This window comes from Protopterus annectens, chromosome 7.part0, assembly GCF_019279795.1.
Source record: "Protopterus annectens isolate FY-2018-M chromosome 7.part0, PAN1.0, whole genome shotgun sequence".
NCBI classification, from domain to species: domain Eukaryota; kingdom Metazoa; phylum Chordata; order Ceratodontiformes; family Protopteridae; genus Protopterus; species Protopterus annectens.
Genome location: NC_056739.1, coordinates 1,920,772,808 through 1,920,799,914, shown reverse-complemented (window position 1 = coordinate 1,920,799,914; position 27,107 = coordinate 1,920,772,808).

Below are 27,107 nucleotides of genomic sequence, written 5' to 3'. Positions count from 1 at the left end.
GTTCTCTCACACTTGCATTTACACACACCCTACTACCCCCACACACACACTTGTCATTTGCAGGATTCATATCCCTACCTAACTATGTCATGACATGAGAGAGAGACGCATTAGCGAAGCGCACTATTCGGATTACTAGGAGGTTCCTCTTCTCTGGCTGTACTTATAGGGTGCTGACATCATCAGTGTTTGGAAAGGGTAATGTGCATCATGTAGTGTGATCTCCTGATTGCCAAAACTAACATGTTTTTTATACAGAATTGCACACACACAAACTCCCCACTTCCAAACACACACACACTTACCATTTGTAGGTTTCAAATCCCTACTTAACTATGTCATGACACTTGAGAGAGACGCTTTAGCAGAGTGCGCTATTCGGATTACTGGGAGGTGTCTTTTCTCCAGCTGTACTTATAGGGTGCTGACATCATCAGTGTTTGGAAAGGGTAATGTGCATCATGTAGTGTGATCTCCTGATTGCCAAAACTAACATGTTTTTCTTACAGAATTGCACACACATAAACTCCCCACATCCAAACACACACACACTTGCCATTTGCATCTTTCAAACCACTACCTACCTATGTTATGACACTTGAGAGAAACGCTTTAGCATAGTGCGCTATTTGGATTACTGGGAGGTGTCTCTTCTCTAGCTGTATGTATAGGGTGCTGACATCATCAGTGTTTGGCAAGGGTAATGTGCATCATGTAGTGTGATCTCCTGATTGCAAAAAAACACGTCTTTTATACAGAATTGCACACACACAAACTCCCCATATCCAAACACACACACTTGTAGGTTTCAAACTCCTACCTAACTATGTTATGACACTTGAGAAAGACGCATTAGCAGAGTGCGCTATTTGAATTACTGGGAAGATTCCCTTCTCCTGCTGTACTTATAGGGTGCTGACATCATCAGTGCTTAGATAGGGGAATGTGCATCCTGTAGAGTGCTTTCACAGTTGCCAAAAGGGACATCTCCCTCACACAGACTTGCACACACACTAACCCCCCTCCACACACACTGGGCAGTTGCAGGATTCAAACCCCTACCTATCTATGTTATGACACTCATGACAGATGGATTAGCAGAGCACTCTCTTCGAATTACTGGGAGGTTTCCCTTCTCCTGCTGTACTTATAGGGTGCTGACATCATCTGTGCTTAGATAGGGGAATGTGCATCCTGTAGTGTGCTTTCACAGTTGCCAAAAGGGACATCTCCCTCACACAGACTTGCACACACACTAACCCCCCCTCCACACACACTGGGCAGTTGCAGGATTCAAACTTCTCCCTAACTATGTTATGACACTCGTGACAGACGCATTAGCAGAGCGCACTATTCGAATTACTGGGAGGTTTCCCTTCTCCTGCTGTACTTATAGGGTGCTGACATCATCTGTGCTTAGATAGGGGAATGTGCATCCTGTAGAGTGCTTTCACAGTTGCCAAAAGGGACATCTTCCTCACACAGACTTGCACACACATCAACCCCACTCACCCACACACACACACATACACTGAGCAATTGCATGGTTCGAACTCCTACCTACATATATTATGACACTTGAGGGAGACGCATTAGCAGAGCGCGCTAACCGAATTACTGGGCATCTGGTCTGCACCTGCAGTATTTATAGGGTGCTGACATCTTTATTTCTACAGAGGTATGTACATCTAGTACTACCTGTCAGGTGGGAGATAGCATATATATGCATTTGCAGCCGCCTACGTCAGGGACAGATATGCACATCGCACTGGCAGGTTATGTTCTGTACCGTGCTTCGTGACCACAGGACCTGTAACACACAACACAACCAGTCCAGAACACCACTCCCACATCCAGGACACACACTTAGCTTCCCTGGGAACAGTGCCGGGGTATGCAGGTGTTCATATACACCATTCCAGTTGTTAACATCAGGTACAGGCATATTGTGTGTGAGAACTACTCAGGCCTCTACCACTTTATCCTACAGCCACTACAATTTGTGGGTCCATGTGCTATGCAGAACCACACACCACAGCCACATGGGGGAATACATATTGCACCTGTCCATCTGCGACATGGGTACTCACTGTTCCACACCAGAGGTAGACCACCATTGTTGATATCTGACCATACCCACCTTTCCCTGGACATCCATATCCCATCCCCATCCCCAGGCAAGGTTGTCACTGCACACAAACTGTATTTAGCACAAGCAGACTCTACACTTGTGAAGACTGGGGTGGATGACTTCAAAGGACCCATGCTGGGGGACTATACTGGCCACTCAGCGTAATCCTTGACAATTGCATTCTATGAGCATGTGTAAGGTTTGCATTGATCATGCTATCCCACATATACCCATGACTGCTCCACAACAAGACACCTGTCAGGTGTACACCAGCCATATATGAGCCATCCAACAGACAGAGTGAGCTAATACATTGCAGAGCTGTAGCCCACAGAGGGAGGACATCTGTGAACAGTTCCGGCATGATACTTCATTCCCACATAATCATCACAACACAGTGTTGACAGTGGAATTGTCCAGACAATGCAGATAGGGCTCCCCTCGGTCTGTTATTGACGGCCACTTACTGTTAGAGGTCCTTAGCAACCCTCTTCCAGCACACACCAACAACATGGCTGTGGCTTAGCACATTCAAACCCTAGGATCTCCACTGTGCCCCTGCTTGAAAGAGGCACAGCTCACTAGCCTCACACGTTGCCTTATGTGACCTACTTTACAGTGGCACAGTAGCCTACTGTACTGGGGATGCAGATGCCAAGCACACTCTGGCTAAGCTGTCATTCCCTAGGGCAACAAGCCTAGTATTGACCTCTACACCCATATGTTCAATTGTCAGATGCACAATATTTGTTGTGCTGTTCTACTGTTTGCAGGTCTTTATTGCCATAGCATTCCCTGTTCCTATGAACAACTTGTGTATCTGTGGAAGATGTTTGCATATGACGGCGATCCACTATATCACTTATGTCTCTGTAGTCATTTACTATGTGCACTGGGCAGAGTGCTGTGTTGTGGTTGGTTCCTGGAATGACACGTACAAATACCAGATATATGTGGCCAACTGCTAAATGGAGATATGGCCTAAGTGTGTGAGCATGACCAGTTCAGTCTTTCCATGGCATGTTGTCTGACATATGCCTCATTTATCAAAGTGTGCGAGCATGCCCAGTGTGAGCTTTCCATATGTTGCACTCTGAAGTCCACCACATATTTGGGTGTGTGTGAACTTCAACAATATCTCACATTTATGGTTGTGTGTTGGGTGTCATGTTGTGTACTAACTGGCCAACTGCTTCGTGTCTGCCACAACAGGGATTATACTGTGCCTGCAGGGATTGCATGGGATACTTTGCAGACAGTTGTCAACATACTTCCATAATGACCTAACACTGTAGTACCGTATAGTGTACTGGTTCAGTACTTTCACTGTGGTGGACAGTATCCTTGGCTTTAGTCCTATCACTGCAAGACATCTTCATAGTGAGCACAACAGACTGTGTAGGGGCCAGTTGTGCACATATGACCATGTTGCATTATGTTCAGATATGGACTACCTACACCAGGCTCGTCCAACATTGGTAGTGTATTCCACAATATAGGTGAACATTGGCAAACACTAGCGATGTTCCCTAGGCCATTTCTGATGCTAGTCACAGGGTGTGTTTGTCCTTTGACACACATTGTAACTGGAGTTTGCCATGACATATGTCATGGTTAGTATACTGTGCATCCGTCTACCTCTGACATAACAGTGATACCCAGGGTTAACCTACCATCTCCCATCCACTCATTGGGATTCCTCTTGAGGGGTGTCGATAGGTGACTCTCTGGCTAACCTGTACCGGGAGTTTACTCAAGAGTGGAGGTGCCTTCTGTGTTATGGATCATTCTGTACAGCTTGTCCTATGTATGTCAGTGCTGGGGTTCAGGTCTCTCATGTGCATAGCTCACTGCCATTCAGATTGTACAAGGTGCAGCATGTTCATTGATTCCATCTTGGACATGGCTTCATACATCAGGCACAGCTTGCCTCTGGCTAGGCAGTATGGCAGTGTGTGGAGCTGCAGTTTGTTTACTCAGGCAACACATGGCATCTGTTCATGCTCTTTGCTACTCCTGGTGGGGTAATGTTGTGGACTTTACAGTTGATGGAGGTGTCTGCTGAGGTATATCCCACAGGGGCTATTGTAGTCAATTGTGATGCTGATGAAGGATGACTGCAGAGCCACAGTGACCTCCCCTTATCTACATCTGACAACCTTCATGATTGGGTGGGTATATGGTATGTTTCTGCGAACACTACAGCCACATGTTTGTCCAGTGCAGGATATCTATCACCTTGTGTCCCCAGATCTCTCATTACATGTTAGGTACGTAATGGGTTAACACCTGTGTGGTAATTTGTAGGCACTTACTGTATATCCACGGTGGTTGTCTATACACAGTTCTGCAATTAGCTTGCTGACATGGCTATGGCTCCAGTTATCTATTTTGTGGGTTGCTTGTGTCAGCTGGGGGTCGGATATGGTGGGCTGTTTGTACTCCTCTGCATACATGTTCAGTCACAGTCCTTCCATGTTGGCCTATACCTATGGGACATATATACAGAAGGGGGGGGGGTCCCAGGACCAAGCCTTGTGGGATGCCATTCATATCTGCTTTGTAGTCTGACATGGCTGCAGCATGTCTGACCATGTCAGTTCTGTCCTTGGTCTGGTTTGAAACCCCTCTGCTGACATAGGGGTATATATTTAAGCTGGTGAACATATCCATACTGAACTCGTAGGGTATTGTCTGGAAGCATATGCACAGTCCAGCTATGCTGTGTGGACCACATTGCCCTCATCAGTGACCTTAATGACTGTTTCAAATGGGTCAAACATGTTTAGGGGCAGGATCTGCAGTTACGACAGCCACACTGTGTAGGGTCCGGTATCAGTAGGTCCACAATAGCTTTATGTCTGCGGTACATACTGATCCTTTCCATAGTTGTGCAGACCAAGCTTGTCAGGATCCTGGGGTGGTAGTTTGCAGTATCCATTCAGGCAACACCTTTGTTGTGAAGGACCACTGTTGTTGTACACTGCTCTTTGGGTACATATCCTGTGGTAAGGCTGTCATTGGGCAGTAGTGTGATTTGGCATTCCATTATTCTTGGAGTCCATGTTGGCCTCAGCCCAGGACACCATCACATACCTTTGCTGCTGTGTGTTTTGCTTTGCAGATGATGGCTGTTACCTCAGCATCTGCAATGTCAGGGGACCAGCAGTCTGCTGGGATAGATATTTTGCATTCTGGGTGGGGGGGGTTGCACTGCACCTGTCAGGTTGTATGTTGGCAATATGTGTGTGTGTTTGGTACGTTGTTTGTAATATCTGTGTGATTCGGAGCATATCTGTGGATTCCCAACATGGTTCCTACCATCAGTTAAGTAAGCCTTGCGATTATCCTTAGTGTCCTGTACAATTTGTATCTTCGTAGGTTCATGGGTTCATACTAGGCTATCCACCCTAGGGCATTAGTAAGCCAAGCCAAAGTGTGTGTGTCTTTCGCCGCCCCTTGCTATGTGACTATTATGGCTATTTGTGATTTTCTTTACTGTGCCTCTGTCTGGTCGTGACACAGTGAAGACCCCCAGTATGCATGTACGATCATCCATCCACTTGGCAATATTCCTGTTGAGGGGTGTCAGTGAGGGGATCTGCCTAACATGGATTGGGATCCTGTTTCTGGGTGTGGGGAGCCTCTGGGTTATGTATCTGTCCCTCCAGCACATCCTATTTCATTATGTGTTGAGGCTGACATCTGTCACTCTCACATCTCCAATGGCTTTGATTTCCTGTGGTGGAGCATGTCCATTACTCCTGTGTTGAACATGGCCTTGTACAACAGACATACAATGCCTCTGTGTAGGCAGTCTGTGACTGCATTCAGCTGGGGTGTCTACAGCCAGGCAGCATATGACATATATTTGACACCCTTTATCCTCTTGGTGGGGTACCTTTGAGGTCTTCCGAACCGCTGCAGGTGTCACGTACGGTACATCCCATATGAGTCATTGTACTAGATTATGGGTCTGATAAGGGAACAGTACAGGGGCACAGTGACCTCTGTTGATGTAGATGTGAATCCTTTCATGATACGGTGTCCAATATCGACAATCTTCCTAGCCACATTGACATTGTGAGTGTCACATGACAGATTGCTGTCAACTTGTGTCCCTAGGTCCCTGATTACTCCTTGCATACATAATGGTTTACCACCTATGTGGTAATTTGTGAGTACCTTGTCTGGTATTTGGTGGGACATTCATACTGTCCAGTGTCTTCAGGATGTCTGGGTGGAGTTCTTGTGTGTGAGAGTGTGGTCTGTCGCATGCTACAGACTGTACAGCAGTTTTGACTACACTTAGGTGCACATGGGTGGTCTCCGCTGCTTTGTGCATTGTCAGTTACAGATAGACCCATAGCGGAACGCTTTGCTGACTGCTTACGTGAGAGAGCGAATCCGTTAATGTTATATGATTGCTGCGATGAGGACGTAGAACATCAGGAAGCAAGTTATAGTAAAGAAGAACTACGCTCACTATTAGAGGCGATGGAAGGAGATTTCTCTAAATTAAAGCGTTTACAGTCGCAATGATTGCATTTCCAAGTCTGCATAAAGCGACGGATTATTCCAAGGGGGCTACAAGTTTTGAAAATGCCGACCACTGGTACGACTTACCCTGAACTGTTGTACCAGTGGCAGCAACTCAATATTGAGGTGAGTGTGAAATACATGCAGCTCCTTAATGACTTTTTCTTACCCATAGAAGAAGAATTGAGAACATGTATTAACCAACAACAGCGCTTATTATATGAGCGTTTTCCCCACTCATTAATTGACGAGAACCTTAGTGAAGTGATTGATAGTGCTAGTCAGTATGAGAGAAAACTCATTGCACAGAAGAAGAACAAATTACAACGAGATATTACTGACTTTAAAATGGGCCAGATTTTCACTTGGCCTAGAATGACATTTGTTAGACCAAATAGTGATTTTAATAATCACAATGCTGTTAGAGGAACAACACCTAGAGGTAACTATAAGCTGCCTTTAGAGACTATTTCTACATCTATAGTCAACAGTGAACATTCTGATATTGCTATAAGTAAGAAGCCTATCACTGATGGTGTACCATCTATTACAACTGGATGTCCTGTGACTTGTGAGAGTGTTCCACCTAACACTCTATTAGACACTATTGCTAATGACAAAGAAAGCAGTACCAAGCAAGGAACCATCTGTACTTCTGATGTAATATTAGTCTCACATGAGACTGATAGTTCCTTAGACACGGTTCCAGTCTCGACACCAGTTGTACGTAGTAAAAATACAAATATACATTCTTTTAGACTGATGTCCAAGGATTCCAACAATGTGGCAACTAATGACTTTGACACTGCTGCAGTTAAGGTGTTCAATTCTTCCCATCCTTTTCCTATCAGGGAGGACAAGGGCATGGGGAGGATGAGATCACAGAGCAGAGGGAGACAAAAACGGAAGTTGTCATCAGAACGTCTCCCGAACAAAAACATCAAGAAAATGTGGGAAGTAAATGGGAAAGGGAAGACTTAGTTTTTAATCTCTCTTCCCGTTCTTTGACTACAGAAGAATTAACTGTTTTGTCAAAAGGGCTGTCCTTTATACCCACTACAAGTAGTGTATTTGAAGAGGCAGTGCGAGACTTTAAGCTATATGTAAGGAATTTATCTCTACGTTTAACCTTTGGTAATAACACTGTACCTATGAATAATAAACGCTTTCAAAGACCTAGTGTCTTTACACCACAGTTGCATCCACTCCTAGCAGCCTTTAGTAAGCTCGTTGAGGACGACTTATATAAACTGAGGGACACCCATAGACGCCCTTTTATCAGGTACATTTTAAGTGTCTCAGAGAGAAGTGCCCTAAATGGGCTAAGTAAGGATGCATCATTATCGATCAGGCCAGCTGACAAGGGGGGTGGCATAGTGGTGTTGGATACTGATGATTATGTGAACAGGATGTTTTCCATGTTGAGTAATCAACAATTTTATCAGCCTTTAGCTTTCAATATGGTGCAGTTCTACTCACATAAGGTTCATATGTTCTTATTAGGTCTTTTAAATAGTAATGTGATAGACCTTTCTCTGTTTCAGTTTTTGGATGTACCAACTCCAATGATTCCCTTAATTAATGGCCTGCCTAAGGTGCATAAAAATCTACGAAACCCCCCTATGAGACCAATTGTGGCTGGTAGGGGGTGGGTAACTGAGCCGTCTTCGATTTATCTTGAGAGCCATTTAAGACCCATAGTAGATAGTAATCCATTTATTTTGAAAGATACAAAGCAATTTCTACTTGATCTTTATGCTAGTCTTAGTGATATACAAGATATAGCTGGCCTTATCTTTGTCACCATGGACGTTCAGTCCCTATTTACAGTAATCCCTAACCAAGTAGGTATTGACAAAGTTTGCTGCCACTTAAAACGGGTATCTGAAATGTCTGATATGAAAATTCATTTAATAATGTCATTACTACAGTTAGTTTTATCTAATAATATATTTTACTTTCAAGGTAGATGTTTCCTACAGCGAGATGGCGTGGCTATGGGCACTTCGTGTGCCAATAGCTACGCCAACTTATTTATGGCTGAATGGGAACATGAAGTTATGTATGAATCTACGGCGTATGTTGAACATGTCTTGTTCTACAGACGCTTTGTAGATGATCTTTTCTTTCTATGGAGGGGATCTGTTGATGATTTAAACAGCTTTGTGTCTTATATTAACGCTTCAACTACTTACCTCAAATTCACTTATGAAATGTCTGAAACTAAGATTTCGTTTCTAGATGTTTTTGTTGAGAAATTGAACAGTGGCTTGATCAACACAGGAGTTTTTAGGAAGAACTGTCATAAAAACACAATTTTACACCGCTCCAGTATGCATCCCAGCTATGTTTTTAATAACATAGTGAAGGGACAGGCATTAAGGGTGTCTAGGTACAATCCGAGTAATATAGGGTTTGAACAGGATCTAGGTGATTTGAATCGAAGATTGACACAGAGAGGATATGGACCGAATGATTTCTCTAAGGGCACTATAGGCCTTAGAGATTTGAGACAAAATACTGCGGCCCCATACTTTTCTGAGAGGACAGATTCTTTACATGTAGTCCAGAGTGACACTAGAATAGGTAATGTCTCAGTTAGCACAGGAGCATTTTCGGTCTTTTTTACCAATGATGTTGCTGCCATCAAGGAATTAGTGAGGAGCCATTGGAATGTTTTGATGGTTGATTCTCATATCAGAGAAATATTAGGTGATGCCCCCCAGTTTAGATACAGGAATAAAAAGAATTTGAAAAGGTTAATATGTGACAGAGGTCCCACCAACTTACGATCCAGTATTCAACAAAGCGGAACACGCTGTTGTGGCAGTTGCAGTTTCTGTTCTTATATTAACCCCTCTACTTTGTTCATTCATCCTTTTAGTTTACGTCAGCATTTCTTCAAAGTCAATGGCAATTGCTTGTCCAGAAATGTTATATATCTTGCTACCTGTTCCCTATGTAAGTCCTTCTATATAGGGAAAACTAACCGATGCTTTAAGGATCGCATACGCGAACACTTATATAGCATCAGGATGGGGCATGTTAGCAATGCACTGGCCAAGCATGTATCTGAGTTTGGGATTCAGCACACTTTTACTTTTAGGATAGTTGAACATGTTAATGTTAATATTAGAGGTGGAGATATCAGAACACACACTGAGAATAGGGAAAACATGTGGATTATCAAACTGAGATCCGACGTTCCACCAGGCCTTAATGCTAAGGTTTCTGTCAGACCTTTTTTGAAAGTAAGAAGATTGAAGGCTTATTAACTTATATTCAGTTTTTCACTTCCTATTTTTATATATTAAATAGATAATTTACATTTACATTTTATTGAGAAGTATGTTTCAGCAACGTTTTATTACTGTTGGTTCATTCTACAGTTATTGAATGTTTTTAAAGCATCATATTAGCTTCAGTAACCTGTGTATAAAGTAAAGTTTTTAATTTAATTGATTGTTATTGCGCTAATTGCTTAATTGAGTTGTTTCCCGCTTTTTTACTGGTTTTAAGAGTATATTATATGTGCTTCAGTCATTTGTATTTGAGTCTGAAGAAGCCGTGTTTGGTGAAAGCGCTTACTCAATAAAACTGCCTTTTTACGATAGCTGTTTTGCTCTGCGAGTGGTTTATTGGTGGAGAGACTTTATGTGAAGAGACCTGTGTGGTTTTATTTGCACCGACTACTCGTATTTTCGTTGCTGCTGCCTTGGTTCACCTTCTGAATATTGAACTTTTCCTTTTATTATCAATTGTTTTTTCAGAAGGTGTTTGCTCCGTATTTTGTTTTATTCTCCTTACATTCTGTAAAATAATGTCTAACAATTGTTCGACTAGTAACATCTCGTTGTCCAAAGCTCCTTTGGATCTCATGTATTCTACCACCCATTCTACTCTTGTATTGTGAGGTATACTGGAGTAAAGATCGCAGACGTCAACTGTAAGGAAAGTATTGTCCTCCTCAAAATGTAGTGTATTAATTTCCTCCAGAAAGGACCATGAATCCCTGCAAATTTGACTCTCACCTTTAACGTATTTACTCAAAATTGAGTCAGCTAGTTTCACACATGGGTAGGTAATGGATTGTCTACCATCGACCAATGCTCTAAATGGGGGGTCCCATATACTTTTATGGGTCTTAGGTATACCAAATAATTGAGGTATCCTAGGTGCTAGTAAAGACAAGTAATGGGCCATTTGGCTGTCAATCAGCCCATCTATAAACAGATCATTTAAAAACATCTTAATCCTGTTATGTGCCCCATTCATTTCATTAATGCTTACCTCCTGGTAAGTGTTTTTCTCTAACAGTAGAGACATTTTCTTAATGTAATGGTCCCTGTACATGACCACTAAACCCCCTCCCTTGTCTGGTTTCATAGATCTAATAGGTAATTTACAAAATGATGTTAACAGTTGTTTTTCTTTAGTTGTATTATTTCCATCCTTTGTGTGTCTATTAAAAGTGTGAACTACTTCTCTAAGTTCATTTTCACATAAATGTTCAAACAACCCAATAATGGGGTGTATCGGTGGATTGTAAGTGCTAGTCACTTTTAACTCGTTATTACTGTATGATGAGTTACCCAGTAACACAGTCAAGTTTAATTTACGTATAAATAATTTAAAGTCAGTTAAAAGTTCTGCTAAATTGCATCTGTCAGTTGGAATAAAGGTGAAACCCCTTGCCAGTAGTTCGACCAGTTCTGGCTCGAGGGTAAAGTCAGTATAGTTAAAGATTGTAAAGTCTCCTTCTTTGTTAGAAACCAAGTTAAATGGGGTGAGTTCTAGTTCACATTGCTGCGAGTATTGTATCTCCTTTGTGGTTGGAACTGGGGGTTCGGTGTCCAGTTGCTTACTGGACCCCCCCTCCCCTTGTAGTTTTTTGACTGTTGTTGTTGTTGGTTAAATCCATTTGAGTCGTCACAGTTGTTCTGGTCAAAGTTACTGTTATATTTAGGGCGTGCACCCATGTAAAAGGTATTTGTACTAGCCGTCTCATTCACCCCTAGGGGTGGATCCTGGTCATTAAAGTTGGAACTATCAATTCCTTCTGGGTTAATTACAGGGGTATTACTAACATTTACTCGCCTATTCAATGTTTCCCCTTCACCACCTGTTTGGTGGTAACGCCCTCGTGTCACCCTCCTCACATTGTTTTGATACTGAGAACCAGGTGGTTTTCGGTAAGCGAACCATCCCTGTATGCCTTTAGGTCTCTCTGAAGTTTGTCAACCTTCACTGTTCTCAGTTTCTCCAATTGGTGGGCTATGGTGACAAAAGACCTGTTATAATCATATTGATACTGGGGGAATAAACTGTCTGTTTTAATAACTCCTTCAAGTACTCTTGTTTCTTCAGTAACCTCTTTAATCGAAATTTCATAGTGTTTGACCATCACTGTTAGTAATTCTAACCCCTGTTTGTAAAAACAGGTCTACAAGTTCCTTGTGGAACTGGGAACCTTCTATTAGCCCAGTTGGGTAAATACAATGTCTTAAACCCTTGGGAACCACTTTCTCCTTGATGCATTTATTTAGGTAGTTAACCTCTAACTGTAGTTTTTTAACTTTAAATAATTTGGAATCAAACTGTTTCAATTTCTCTACCAAAAGCTCCTCGCTTTGGTCATTGTTTGCAATGTTAATATTTTCGTTGTACAGTCTTTCATCTAAAGTTAATTCTTTATTAAGCCAGACAGCAATATCAAAATTATGGCCAACCTGTGTATCCCATGTGTTTGTTGATTGATAATTCTCCTCCAAAGGTGGAGTACTGTGAGGTCCTCCGTCAGCTTCTTCTGTTTGGCGTCTCTGGTCTCCAAACAGTTGTGTACTTTGACCTAACCCCTTCCTCTGCCCTCCGTTTACATTGTTCATGCTGTTCCTCTTATTTAAACCATGATAGTCGTACCCTGCTCACTGCTGCTGTGTAACCTGGTCCACTTTAGCTGTTAAGTTGTCGAGTCGCTGGTTCATCAGTTCTAGCAGCTGAGTAAGGTTACCTTTCTCAGCGTTGTCGCTGAGCGTTGAATCATCCATATTTCCGGTGCGTCGGTGTTACCAAGAAGCAACTAGTAACTACCAATAGACGTCCACAGACCAAAGAAAAAGAAACAAACAACCTCAGCTCCGGAATAGGACCTGGAACATCACGTATAAAATTGTTGTTTAGTTGTTCTATTCAGCAGTAGGTAATACACCAGTACTATAAACCAGTACACGTTTAGCCCAACGAACAAAAAAGTAAAATGATACTGGAATCCAGAGCGATTTAAATGCACGATAATAATATGGTAATACGCGAACTTCTTCAGACAAATTACCCTAGTTTCTATTGCACTTAAATAGTCCCCTCTTCGTTCCTGTCCTATCAGGAAGAAGTAATGGTAATATTACCACTATTATTATTATTGAAGTGCAAAGGAGGAAGGGGTGTGTTTGCTACACACTGTTTTTTACATGTATTGGATAATTTTTGTGCATATTGAATAAGCTGTATAAGAACATTATTACAAGAGGAGTTCGTTAATTGATATGGCTATTTTTTTAAAAAAGACTGGTCCAATTGACCGTGTAAACATAATAGCCTAGAAAAATACATTTTAACTATTTTAACTAATATTATGTATATTAACTTTTACATTGGTTGTAAATTTAAAACTTTGTTATATACGGAAACTAATAAGTTTTTTTGTTGTTAAAGGGTTGTCCATTACTTCTTCCTGATAGGACAGGAACGAAGAGGGGACTATTTAAGTGCAATAGAAACTAGGGTAATTTGTCTGAAGAAGTTAGGGTATTACCCGAACGAAAAGCGCTTAACAGTTACGTGGATTTGTCTTTGGAACTTTATTAAAAAGGTTATCGTGCATTTAAATCGCTCTGGATTCCAGTATCATTTTACTTTTTTGTTCGTTGGGCTAAACGTGTACTGGTTTATAGTACTGGTGTATTACCTACTGCTGAATAGAACAACTAAACAACAATTTTATACGTGGTGTTCCAGGTCCTATTCCGGAGCTGAGGTTGTTTGTTTCTTTTTCTATTACAGGACTGATATCTACATTCTCCATACTGTGTGCATTTACACTGCACACATCTTGCTGTTTAGACTTCTGGCATTGGGTAGCATTACATCTAGGTTCCTATCCCTTATGGTACCTATGAAGGTGGGTTTGTGTTTTGAGACTTACCTATTCAGGGCATGCTGTGGGTACTGACAGCCTTTGCCAGTATCCATGGGGCCTGGACTGATAGGTGCACGCCACCCCTAGCAGGTTGTGCATCATGTCATGCTCCGCATGTCTTCCCAGGCTGGAACACATTGGCTCCCCTTTGACTAACTGCATTACTTCAGCCAGTTATTGCAACCGATCATCCCATCATCATTTTGTGGCTTCATGCTTGGTGAGGGTGGATGTTAGTCAGGGTCCTCAGGTGTGCATATAGTACATGGTGTTACATTACTTAACACATGGCATTCATGCCTCAGGTGGTGCTGCAGGGCTGCCTCTGTCGGATGCGCATATTACACTCCCTGTACATGTTTGTGAGCAGGTCATGTCATTTTAGGCATCGCTGTTATTATCTGAGTGAGTCAGAGGGGGTATCATTCCCAGGGTTCCTACTGAGCCAGTGTATGTGCTATGCGTTGCTGCTTTGCCAAGGCCAGGGCATACTGGGCACGCCTCCTTCTGCCTACTGGGGCAGGCTCTGGTTGTTCCTCCTCCAAGTCATGCTCTGCCTGTGATGGCCTTGGCAATGGTGGCAGGCTATTTGGCCCAGCCCTATGCTGGTCCTGCTGCAGCTGTTTTCGCAAGATCATATTATGTAGCATAGCACATACCATGACAATTTGGGTACATGTAGTTGGTGTGTACTGCAAGGCTCCACCAGATGTGTCCAGACACCGAAACCATGACTTGAGCAGCCCAAACACATGCTCTATTACATTATGTGTTTGTGCATGTGCCTCATTATGGCATTCCTGTTCAGGTGTGTGTGCGTTTCTGATGGGTGTCATCAGCCACAGCTCCAGTGCATAACCTGCATCCCCCACTAGGTGTCTGTGTGGGATGTCTCCATTGGCAAATGTCTGGTACAGCTGCATCAAATGCCAGATGTGGGAATCATGGTAGCTCCCAGGGCAGCCAGCACACACATTCATTATTATGCCCTGGGCATCACACACGACCTGGCAGTTGATGGAGGGGAAGCCTTTGCGGTTAATGTAGGCCCTACCCCGCTCACCGGCTGGTGCTTTGATGCGTATGTGTGTGCAGTCTATTGCACCCACTACCTCAGGGTATTCCACTATTTGCTGGAAGAGACGCATATTGCTGGCCAATACTTCACGGGCATTGGGGAAATATACATGATCACCGACATGTGCTGACATGGCATCCAGGAACCGGTGCAGTACCCTGGAGGCTGATGCCTGTGATATCCCCATCATATTACCAGTTGGTCTTTGGAAGGTACCTGCTGCTAGTATTCTTAGGCCAACACATACCTTGGTTTCCACTGGGATGGGTTCCCCTCTGTTGGTTCTGTGTGCGAGGTATGGCCTGCACAGCTCAACTATTTGCTGCAGGAGGTCTCTGTCCACTCTATAGCACTCTACTATCTCCAGCTCATGTAACCCGTGGTAGGTGACCCTGGGCCTGTACACTCTTCTCCGTCTCCTCACTGTGGGTTGTCTGGCACCATCTGCATTGACACTACCCTCAGCAAGTCGCCTATGTCTCATTATGACAGCTATGGCAGCCCCTAACATTTCTGCTCTGAGTTAAGCTTTTTCAGTTTTCACTTCTAATAGCTTACTCCTGTCTTGCAGTGTCTCTTGAGAGAAACATCCTGCACTGCTGTTTGCAGAGTTTTAAGTGCTGGGCTGGGCTACTATTCTGCCTGTGTAATTGCATGCTTCTAATTGTTTTCACCTGCTACCTCCAGCAGTATTCCCTGCTAGCTTCCTACAAATTATGTTGCTTCCTTTTTCCTTTCTGTTTCCTCAGGGGGGAGCAGTGTGCATACCAGCAGAAACACACTCACAGTGGCTTACACGTGCGCACACATGCTTACACGGTTCAGGATCTGCCTATTCGGGTTAAAACATGTGCACACCAGCGCAAACAGTGTTACAAGTCTGCCAACAGGCTCCTACATGCTCAGTCTGCCTACACGCGTGCACACCAGCGCAAACAGTGTTAAACATCCACCAACACGCTCCCACATGCTCAGTCTCCATTACACGCGTGCACACTGCCCTACTCGCGCTTCATGGCATGCACACGTGTGCATGCACGACCAGCAAGAAACTTTGGTGTAAGTAACAGTGTACACCTTCCATTTCTTGACTTTCCCATGCTTATCTTGTGGCACTCCTCTTTCCCTGATCTGTGTCTGTCATCTGTCATGTTACACTGACCTCCAATGAACTGCATTTCTTTCTACCATTCCCCCTGTGATGTCACCTATCTCCTACTCTATTCCTCCCCCTTATGTATCTCTTACACTACTCAGACTGTGCTCATTTGCTATGTGAATGTGGGATTCAGTATCCTCACCCTCATTTACATGATATTGCCTACTAATGCTTAGTTACATGTCTTAGACTCAGCTTCCCCCCTTAGCAACCACTACACGGTGGCCATGTTGTTTTTGGTCTGCTGGTCCCTGCATTGTCATTCCATGTATTGCATAAAACCCACATTTGTGGGTTTATAACCTTCATTTTTATGTTTTATACAGCGCAACCCGTTTGGGCGGGGCTGCACTGCGTTTAAACATCGGCGATCGCCGAAAATAAATATATATATATTTATAATTTTTGCATCGGGTTACCTTGCCAATGGCCACATATTTGGCCATTGGCATGCTGCCTGACACATATGCACCCTTTATTTGGAGCTGACATGGCTCCGTTGTGATTTTTGCAGAAACGTACTCAGTTGTCAACTGAGTACATTTCTGCAGTTAAAATGTCTCTTACACGGGCTGATTTCTGCTTCATGGATCGCTAATATACCTCATTTGTATACCTTTCGGCTGCAAGAGAGGTATTTAGCATATCCACGCCCAGTCCGTGTAAGAGACGTTTTAGCTGGTCTCTTACACGGAGTTTAGGGCTGTTCCTGGATCGCGAGGCTTGCATGGAGTGTTACACGTCTCTTACACTCCGTGCAAGCCTTCGTAAATCCTGCCCATTATCTACAAAACAGTTTAGTGCTTACTCAGGAAAGTTTCAGGTAGCATTAAAATACCACAAGACCATTATTGTATTCAGCATACTGAGCAAAAGTTCAACAAAGTACCGACAATGAAAGCTGAATGCAATCTTTAATGTCAGATTGTGGTAGTAAAGACATATGAAAGGTCACTGGGGCCAGTTTTGAAAGGTTATAGTTCTGTCATCCTTTCAAATTTGTAATGAAACTTTCAGGTAATGGCATCAGAATATTCATTATGTCCAGATGAGGCTTAGGTCCTTAGAATGAGTATTTTTATGTGTAACAAATCCATCAGTGTGAGATCAGAGGATGCCTTGTAGGCTAGGCATAGGTCACCGCATAGAAGTGTGTAGATGATCACGTACAGGAATAGGGCTTTGAGATGGTATGAATATGGCTTTTTGTTTATTCCCTGTATTATTTTTGTGAGTAACCTCTGTGGTCTGTCAACTGTTGTAAATGTCTGTTCAGGTACATGCTGAAGGGTGCACTGTACTTGATCACTGGACTAATGAGAGCCAAGCACAGCAGAACAATGACGTCCTTTAACCTGGATGCCAAGCCCTCACTTATAAGTTGTGCATCATAGAATGATTTTCACACCACAGTAGGTACATGGAGGTTAAAGGTCAGGTTACTGTCAATATGCATTCCCAGATCCTTGACCACTGATTTCATTTTTAGGGGTATATTATCAATGTGGTTATTTACACATATTTCCAAAGGGTACTATTATTCATTTGTTGCACTAAGCCTTAGTCCATGGTTCTGGTACCAGTTGTTGTCTGCATCAGGCCCTCTTGAAGGGTATCTGTGTCTCTAGCGGATTGAGTGATCACACCTAGTTTGAAGACATCTGCATACTTTATCAGACAGAAGCTCTTGATGTTAGAAATGAAAAAAAAATCTTGATAAATATATGGGGATTTTATTTCTGATCTAATGATAATATAGTAGAAAAGTATTCTAGACCATTACTGTGCTCCTGCTCCATACACCAAGCAGACATTCAAAACAGCACTCACAATGTAAATGGGATATTTATTTAAGTGGACTGGTCAGCAGACCATTTTCACCCATTACTCAGGCCCACTGAGCAGAAATTATAGCATCAAAGTACACAATCTAAGTATTGCATCAAGTGTTTACTAATGACAGCCTGTGGCAGTAAACACCGTTAAATATACTGACATAGTGCCTATTTGTGAAAGGACATATCTTGGAACCCCATCCTTGAGATTTCTTTATAAAACTTTTAGTAAGCCAGAAAAGAGATATAAGCTGCAAAAAGACATATTTTCCTTTAAGGGCTTCAGTCCAGTACCACATTTTATTTGACCTTAAGCATCAGTTGCTCTAAAATTTGGCATGTTATCATTGGTGCATTGCAAATGGAAAAAAATCAGGAAAATGTAGAGCATTTTTTACTTCTAATGTAATGATAACTCAGGAAAGAAGCACTCTACTTCATTTTTGTACCTTGCATTCTAACCAAATGTTCACAATACAACAATAGCAATGAAAGCAAACTATAATGCAAAATGTCAGACTGTGGCAAAAAGGGCATACTTATCAAAGTCTCTGGTGTCTCCGTATGAAAGATTATACATCTGCCCCTTTCAGATTTCATTATGAACTTTAAATTCACAAAGAGTAGTGTGACCAGTACTAAAAGACTCCTCTTCTACCCTTAGGAATTTCAGAGTAGTTTAGTGTTGAATTTGAGGTGATTGCCTTAATTGCTTGAAAGTAGGTCACTGTAGTCATGAGATTTTATAAATTATTTTTTTTCTGGTACAATATATAAATATTTTAATTCTGATATAATGAGAACTTAGCGCACATATATTTTGGGTATTAGTTATATCCAGAATTGTTTTCAGAGGTCAAATAGCCCCCAAGTCAAAAATCAAGTATAATGCCAGACTGTATCAGAAAAAGCCATTTGAAATACTGGTTTTACTAGCTATGTCAATGAGGCCACATGTCAGTTCCTGTCAGTTCCACAAAGGGGGGGGGGGGGTTGGCATAATGATTAAGTTTTTCACCTTATGTACACAATGTACATGGTTTGATTCTGACCTCCCGTTATTGGCTAGGCTTAAAATGGCCCTTCAGGGCAGTTAGCATAGTATGCACCTATGAACCTATAATGAAAAATGCAGGGCATTCTAATAAGGCACTTTAGTACAAAACACACTCTAGAATATCAGTCTTTATCCAAGGAATTCCTTGCATGTTCATCCCAAAGTAACACACATGAAAAGGCACAAACCACCTTTATAAAGACTTAGAATTTAGTTTACACTTTATACTCATTGAAAGATATATTGTTTTGGCTGCTGAAATAAAATATATTTGCTTCTGATCTAATGAGAATTTAGTGAACATATTTCTCATAGTTTCATCTGGCTTTGCAAAATATGGCCACATACCTATAGCTGAAATCTGGATATTGTACCAGACTGATAAAAAAAATATTTGGAATGATGAATATGTTAGCTGTCTATAAATGACCACATATCAGTTCCCCTGTGGCAATTTAAATGAAAAAAAAATGGAATTTTCTAATAAAATGCTTGAGTACAAAACACACGCAAACTGTCCCCATACTATGCGCCCCTTTCCAGACAGTACACCAACTTTGACTGTGAAGTTACTACATAAATATAACTGCCATATCTGTCAACCAGATTATATAGAGGTGGCATATTTATATGTGCTTTTGGCAATCTGGAATCTGGAACAGAATTAGGGTTGCTAGTAGGACTAGCCAAGGAGACAGAATAAAATGGTCAATGACTAACTCTATTATCTTGAGGAAGGGAAAGGAAAAACTTGATTTCTAGTTGTCACTGGAGGAGAAGAGGAGCTTTGTTGGCCATCTCAGGGTTAGTACAATGGGTGGTGATGACATAATGATATCATTGCATTAACGTCTCTGCAACTAAGGTAAAAACTGACTGCTGCAACAGTGATTGCTTCAATGCTCCTTGCTAGTTGTACCTCATCAGATTATTCATTCCTTGACTCTAGTAGACAGTCACAACTGAGATTGATTTCCTAAGGAGTCAGGCAGCCCACCAAGTAAAGAGTCACATCCAGGCTACCTGGTAAGGAGCATTTATGGGTAAGTATAAAAGTTAGGGGGGAGCAGCCTAAGGCTGTGGGAGTACTTGGGAGAGTCATGTAAAAAATGAATGGTCACATATCCCTTCGACAGTAAAAAACCATGTCAATAATCATTCATATTTTTACTGGAAAAGCTCATCCAGACTCTGGCACAGCTTGCGGTGAGGGAAAGGTTAGCTCATTTTTACTTTCTTGTATTTTGTATTACTTCATTGCTTTCTTCTATTTTGTATATTGTGATTATTATCTTTACATTGTGTTTTACTTGTATTTGCTTGTAATTACATATTTAAACTAGGAGAGTGACCACAGCAGTGTCTTTTGTGAATCACGCAGAAATTATAACAGGTCAATTAAGGTTACTTTCCTGTGAACTAGGGCTGGAGATAGGAACTTAACCTTCTATTTAAGGGGTAAAATAAAACATTTCAAGGCTTTACAGAAAAAGCTCACCCAGAATCTGCCACAACTTGCTGTGAGTGAAAGGTTAGATTGTTTTTGCTTTCTTGTATTTTCTATTGCTTCACTGCCATCTTTTATTTTGTATATTGTGATTTATTTTCTTTACACTGTCTTTTACTTGTATTCGGCTTTTAATGGCATATTTAAACTAGGAAAGAGACCACCACCATGTATCTTGTGACTCACACAGAAATCAAGTTTTTCCCACCATCCCCCCTGGTGCTGTTGTGTTTTTAAACTCAATTTTCTTTTTAGGTGCCTGCCCCTTATGTTAATTTGACCACATATGACATTCCATCTAGTCTTTTGTTAGCTATTGAGAGTAAGTACAAAATTATCATTTTATTATATCACTCCCCTTCAGCAATTTAACTTTATTAGCCAACCACTGTATTCCAAACAACTAGAATGCAAAGTGCCCATCTCCTCTCAAGCTATCTTGCTCTTTTAAAATTAGTGGCTCTCCACTTGGACAGCTAAAGCTTAAGTTACCCCCTCTTTTATATCTAACTGCTTAGTGCACACTACAGCTGTTAGGATATTAACCCATTTTCTATATTACCTTTAAAATATGCAACATCTACTCAAAGACCACCAATTATTGGAGACCCTACATTCTTCCTCTCAGTAGTCATCATGATAGTAGTGCTTCTGTTTTGCTCTGGGTGAGAGAAGGAACATAGAAACATTATTTCCTGGAGACTGCTGATCATTGGAAAGCCTAATAGCTAATAATAGCTGTTTTGGAGGTACCAGCTTAGAATTTATGCTTATATTTTGCTCCTGGTGAGAGAAGGAGCAGACTGCATTGTTTCTGACTGTTTCTGGCTGGGCAGTGAGTGACTATGTTTGCTCTTCCTGATTGATCTGGTTGCTATTCAAGGCATCTATTAGAAAAAGGCTAAAATAAACCTACAGATATTTGCATCATCTGGGACAAGACTGTGGATCACCAAACAGGCTATGGGCTGTTTTACATCTTAGGTTTGGTGCTACGGTTTTGTTTCTGGTGAGAGAGAAGCAAAAGAGCATTGTATCCCAGCAGAATGAAGTTGTAGTGAGACCAGCATTAGTAGTAGCCAGACAGTAGCCATTCAGGCGACTCCCCTCTTTTCATCATTCTTGACAGGCAAATTCTTTCTTTTCAGTAAGTGCTGCTTGATTTGCTGCTGTCTAACCTGTCTTCAAATAGCTCCCTACATCCCTCATCAATAAATCATTTCTACTTATTAGACTCCCCTAAAGTGTGTTGCAGTGTTCTGTATACAAGCATAGACCTTGAGTTGACATTTTTCCTGTGAAGCCACTACTGAAATTTACCAATACCTAGTTGCACAGATGACAACTAGTTTGCAGTGATAAATACTCCCCCCAGAGTTGCAAACACGATACTGTTGACATTAATTTATATTCTCACTCCAAATGTCTAATCAATAAAAAAGGGGTATGTTGCCATAGATATGAAATGTCACACTATCTCAGTTACCAGCTTGGTGAATATGTACATCCTAAAGCAGTGTTGAAATTGCCTCATGTTTACTGAAAACCAGTTAATTCTCAAACAAACTGGTATGGTATGAGTAAGACGTATTCACACAATGTCACTGGAGGCAAAGCTCTTACATAAAAGTACTCCTATTGTCAATAATTTGCCAGTAGTGCATGCGCTGCACCTATCACACACAATTCAAAGCAGACACATAGGCCCACATATATTGAAGCACTTAAATGTAATCTTCCTACTCCCAAAAAATCTTCTAGATGAAGGACATATAACAAATACCCTAAGCAGCCCCAAATGCACTCTTTCAAAACAACACCCTCATCAGCACATGCAGCCACATCTCATGGAGGCTGTACTTCTAAGCCCATAAGGTAAGCCACTATACAATCCAACATTCTGGTCATTGTAGACTCCATTGTGAGACACAGTAATGTCGCTCTCACCAGGCTGAGTAAGGAGAAAGTGATGGTCAGTTGCTTATTGGGGCCAGAATCCACCACACGCAGGTCATTGGACCACATGTACCAGTATGATGCAGTCACAGTCCATGTGGGAGTAAATGACCTGAGACCTACCTCTCTAAACTGTTTGAAGAGAGACATCATGGACCTCTCAGAATATGTGTCCAGGGCTGGTATGAACCTAGCATTTTGCAACATTTTTACCTTCTCCAAGGATGATGTCACAATATGAACAAAAAATGACTGACTTTAATAATTGGCTTAGTTTCTGGTGTCATTCTAAGGGGGTACAATATTTGTCAGCATGGAAGGAGATGGTCAACAGACCATGCTGCTTTGCCATGGATGGTCTGCACCTCCATCTCTAGGCTTTCAAAAATTATCTAAAACATTGTCCTTCCCCATACCGCCTTTTCTAGGCAATGCAAAACTGAAAGCACTTCCGACATAGCAAATCAAAACCTAGAAAATCTAAAGGTGTTACTTCTCAGTGCTAGGAGTCAAAACAACAACTGCACTCCCAAGAAGCTGTCTTCACCCTAGAGATTATTGATATCTGTGTGGTCACTAAGCCATGGTTTAAAGCCATGAAAGTGCAAGGTTATAATGCTTTCTAAATATTTAGAACAGTTACTGCACAGATAGGGACTAAAGGTGGAGGTGTCTTGATTTATATCAAAAATAAATATACCTCAAGACTGGTCAAACAAGACAATGCACTTGAGCTTCTCTGCATTCGCATCAGCATAGGCAAAATCCAGTCCGACTTCCTTGCAAGTTATAGGTCCCCCTCTATGAACCAGGAAACCCTTACCATGTATTTAAACTTATTGGAAACACTCACCATCCAACCCAATACCATATTCATGGGTAACTTTAATTGCCCCACTATTAACTGGGAATCATATACTACACTAAATGTATAGCCACAGAAATTCCTGGATTTTTATAAACACAAACTCCCCGGACCAAATTGTCAATACATCAACCAGGGGTGGAATCCCACTGGATCTGGTCCTCAACAAGGACATATTAGAGTATAGGCAAAGAGAAAGAAATAGGGAGTTCCTAAAGAAAAGACCAACACTGGCAGAGTTTTTAGCAGAATCTAGAAGAGAAGTTCCCATTAAAAATGAATCATTAGTACAGCATATAAAATACTGCATGTTAACTAAAAGAATCTATCAGAGGAGGTTAGAAAGGATTGGGAAGAGAGATTAGATAAGCAATATATATATATATATATATATATATATATATATATATATATATATATATATATGTCAAACAAATATGCAACAAAGTCTAGAGGATTTAGGAATTCTGTTTGGAATGTTTACATATATATTTTATACCCCAAGTAGACTCCAGAGAAATTTTTCCTCAAGTAGACAATAAATATTGGAGGTGTGACAAGGAAGAAAGAGGTACTTCGGAACATATTTTCTGAGTGTGTGGTGGGTTGGCAGACTCTAAGGATTCCATGCAGGATGCACTGTCTGAGATGCTGGGATTGATGTGATGAGGCAGATAATTTTTCTGAGCTATGATACTGAATCAGAATTGGCTAGACATGGTAAGGCCTTGCTGTATCTAATTATGGTGGCTGCCAAAAAAGCAGTTACTCGAAAATGGAAGTCAAAATCAAAACCAACTATATTAGAAATAGTGAATATAGTAACAGAGATAAAACAACTGGAATTGAGATCTTTAGAAAAGGGTAGGAGCAAACTACATAGGAAAAAAATGGGAATTGTAGGAAAATACATATGGGTGAGGAATGAGGTTTAAAAGAAGGCAGGACTTAAATGAGCTATGTAATGTCTGACTGAAAATGATTGGGTAGGTTATAAATGATGTACAATGTTTGCAACTCGGAGTGTGTCAGTATGATTTGTGATGTAAAATGCTTGCAACTAGGGTTGTGTCAGTGTGGCTTGGTTTCATTTATTTAAATGTATGATTGCTTATGTCGTAAGTGATGGTTTAATAAAGATTTTTCTTGTTTAAAAAAAGTATAAGTGCTGCACAACCCCTAGTGTAATGTCTTCTCTGGTAAGCTCAGACCCCAAAATGTTATTTGAAGTGAAAATAAAACCTGGAACCCCAGCTAACCCTGGAATATTCAGTAACTACTCCAAGGATAACTTCCTACTATTAAGTTGTAACTTGGCAAAATTTCAAGCCCCCATAAATCCCGAGAACACTGCTGCCTACATGAAATGTTTCAAAGAAACCCTTTACAAGCATGTCAATAGTAGCATAGAGGGAGCTTTGCCCACTGGAAAAAGTACAGAACTAACTCAAAAAACAAGCCACCCTGGTGTAACCACATCATCAACAGGCTATATAACAGAAGGAAGAAAATCATGGCAAAAATTAGGAGGTGCAGCACCCAGCAGGATGAAAGCACTCTCATCAAACTAAATAAACAACTAAGAGGACAAATAATGTCTACCAAAGCCAAATTTGAGGCCAAGAACAACTATTATTAATGGAGCCACCTGTACTGAGCCAGAATATATAGCAAACCTACTGACTGACAAATTCAGCGCCAACATTACCCCTCTTTTCCACTCAAATGTCCCTCAGGAAATGCCAATAAATATAACTTTCCCTGCTATCACTAGGGAACAGATCCCTAATGCTCTCAATAAGGCCAAAAACACTGCAACCACGGCCTAGCCAATATCTCAGGATGCCTTCTAAATAACATGAATCATCCCCTATCAGGCCTTTCTCGAATTGTTGTTTATCCTTAGCCTCCAAACAGGCTTCATGACTCATAAATGGAGAACAGCAACAGTCATCCATCTGAACAAAGGTGGGCTATCTACAGGGTTCCTATTATATAATCAAAGACGCAATCCTTCAAATGTGTCTTGATCGAACTTGAAAGCACGAAACAGCAAAATAGTGAAATGGCATATAAGCGATCTCTTTCCCTGGGAAAGAAATTGCTTGGCCGCCTCCATTACTTTGCTGTTTTCATCACTGTAGTGCAATCTCAGAGTTGGTATATTTAAGTAGGGGGGTGTTGGGGGCAAAGCCCCCCACATTGGGGGCTGTGAGGGTGAAGCCCCCCACTTTATGTAATATTTTGAAGATTTTATTTTTATTTATTTATTTTTTTGTGGAACAGAAATTTTTTTTCCCCTGGGAAAAACAATTGCTGTTCTGAGTGTTCGTGATTGTAAGCTTTTGCTTACATGAGGTTGATAAATCAGCGTTCGATGTTTTAAGCATTTGCTGATTTAATATAGACCCTATCTACAGACCCTGGAAACTAAAGACCTAAAAGTCTCACTAGTCTCATATGCAAAGCCATCGAAAGAATTATCATGGAAATGATCAATAATGACATAGGAACCCTCCAGACACTTCGCCCAACCCAATTTGGTTTCATCAAGGGCAGGTCATGCCTATTCAAAATGGTGGACTTCTTTGAGAAGGTCGCCAAAGCAAGGAATGAGGACAAAATGATTCACAATGCCTACCTTGACCTGGCCAAGGTATTTAACACAATGCCCTACTTGGGCATTATTGACACACTTAAGAAGTTAGGTACAAACCCTTATGTCACCCATTGGCTAACAGACAGGATGTAGGAAGTTAGAACTGAGAATTCTACATCTACAAAGAGGCCAGTCATAAGTGGAGTCCCTCAGAGACTGGGACCACACCTTTTTGGCATTTACTTCTGTTAAGTCAAGGTCAATGTCAATGGCCTCTTGCAGACTAAATTTGCAGATGATTGCAATTTGGGAGCTGTCATTGAACCCACCCCTCTGATACAAGTATTTTCTAAGAAGGGCTAGCACAGACAAACAACTGGTGTTGGAGTGATGGACTAAATCTAAATGCCAAGAAATATATAATGGTATCCATCACAAAGTCATCCACCCCTGGTAGCTATCATATTTGACAACACACCCCTAAGAACTGAGCCAGTAGTCAGGGACATGGGGACACACATAGACAGTAATCTAACCTTTGACCATCACATGTCTACAGTAGTGACAAAATCATTCTGTGTTGTGCAACTTATAAACAAAGGCTTGGCATCCAGGTCCAAGGAAGTCATTGCTCCAAAGTATTCATCATTAATCAGACTTATCATTGGGTATAATGCCCCATTTGGTATGTACCAAACCAGGCATATCCAATAATAGAAACATTCACAGAGGTTTGTCACTAGAAGAATATAGAGTGTAAGTAACATGTCCTATGCAGACCACCTCAAGGCCCTGTCCCTGTATTCTGTTTCCTACAGGCTGTTGAAGGGAGATCTATGTCTGGCAAACAAGGCATTATCACACTCCACTCTGATGGACCTCTTGCATTTCCATAAAACAAATAGCACCAGAATTACCCATTGTAAAGATTTAAACCTTGTCTGTGATATAAATAGGACCTGCTGGAGAGACATGTATGTATTCCACAAACTACCCATTTTGTGGAGCAAGCTCCCCATCCATGTGAAATGGAGTGCTTCCCTGACCCAGTACAATTGTAACTTGGACAACTGGATGGGGAACTGAAGAGTCATCACTAGTTTGGCACCTGTATATCTAATGGGCATAGGCAGCCTGTAAACGATTCATCTCCCATTCCCCTGTGTGTACATGTTTCACCTCCCAA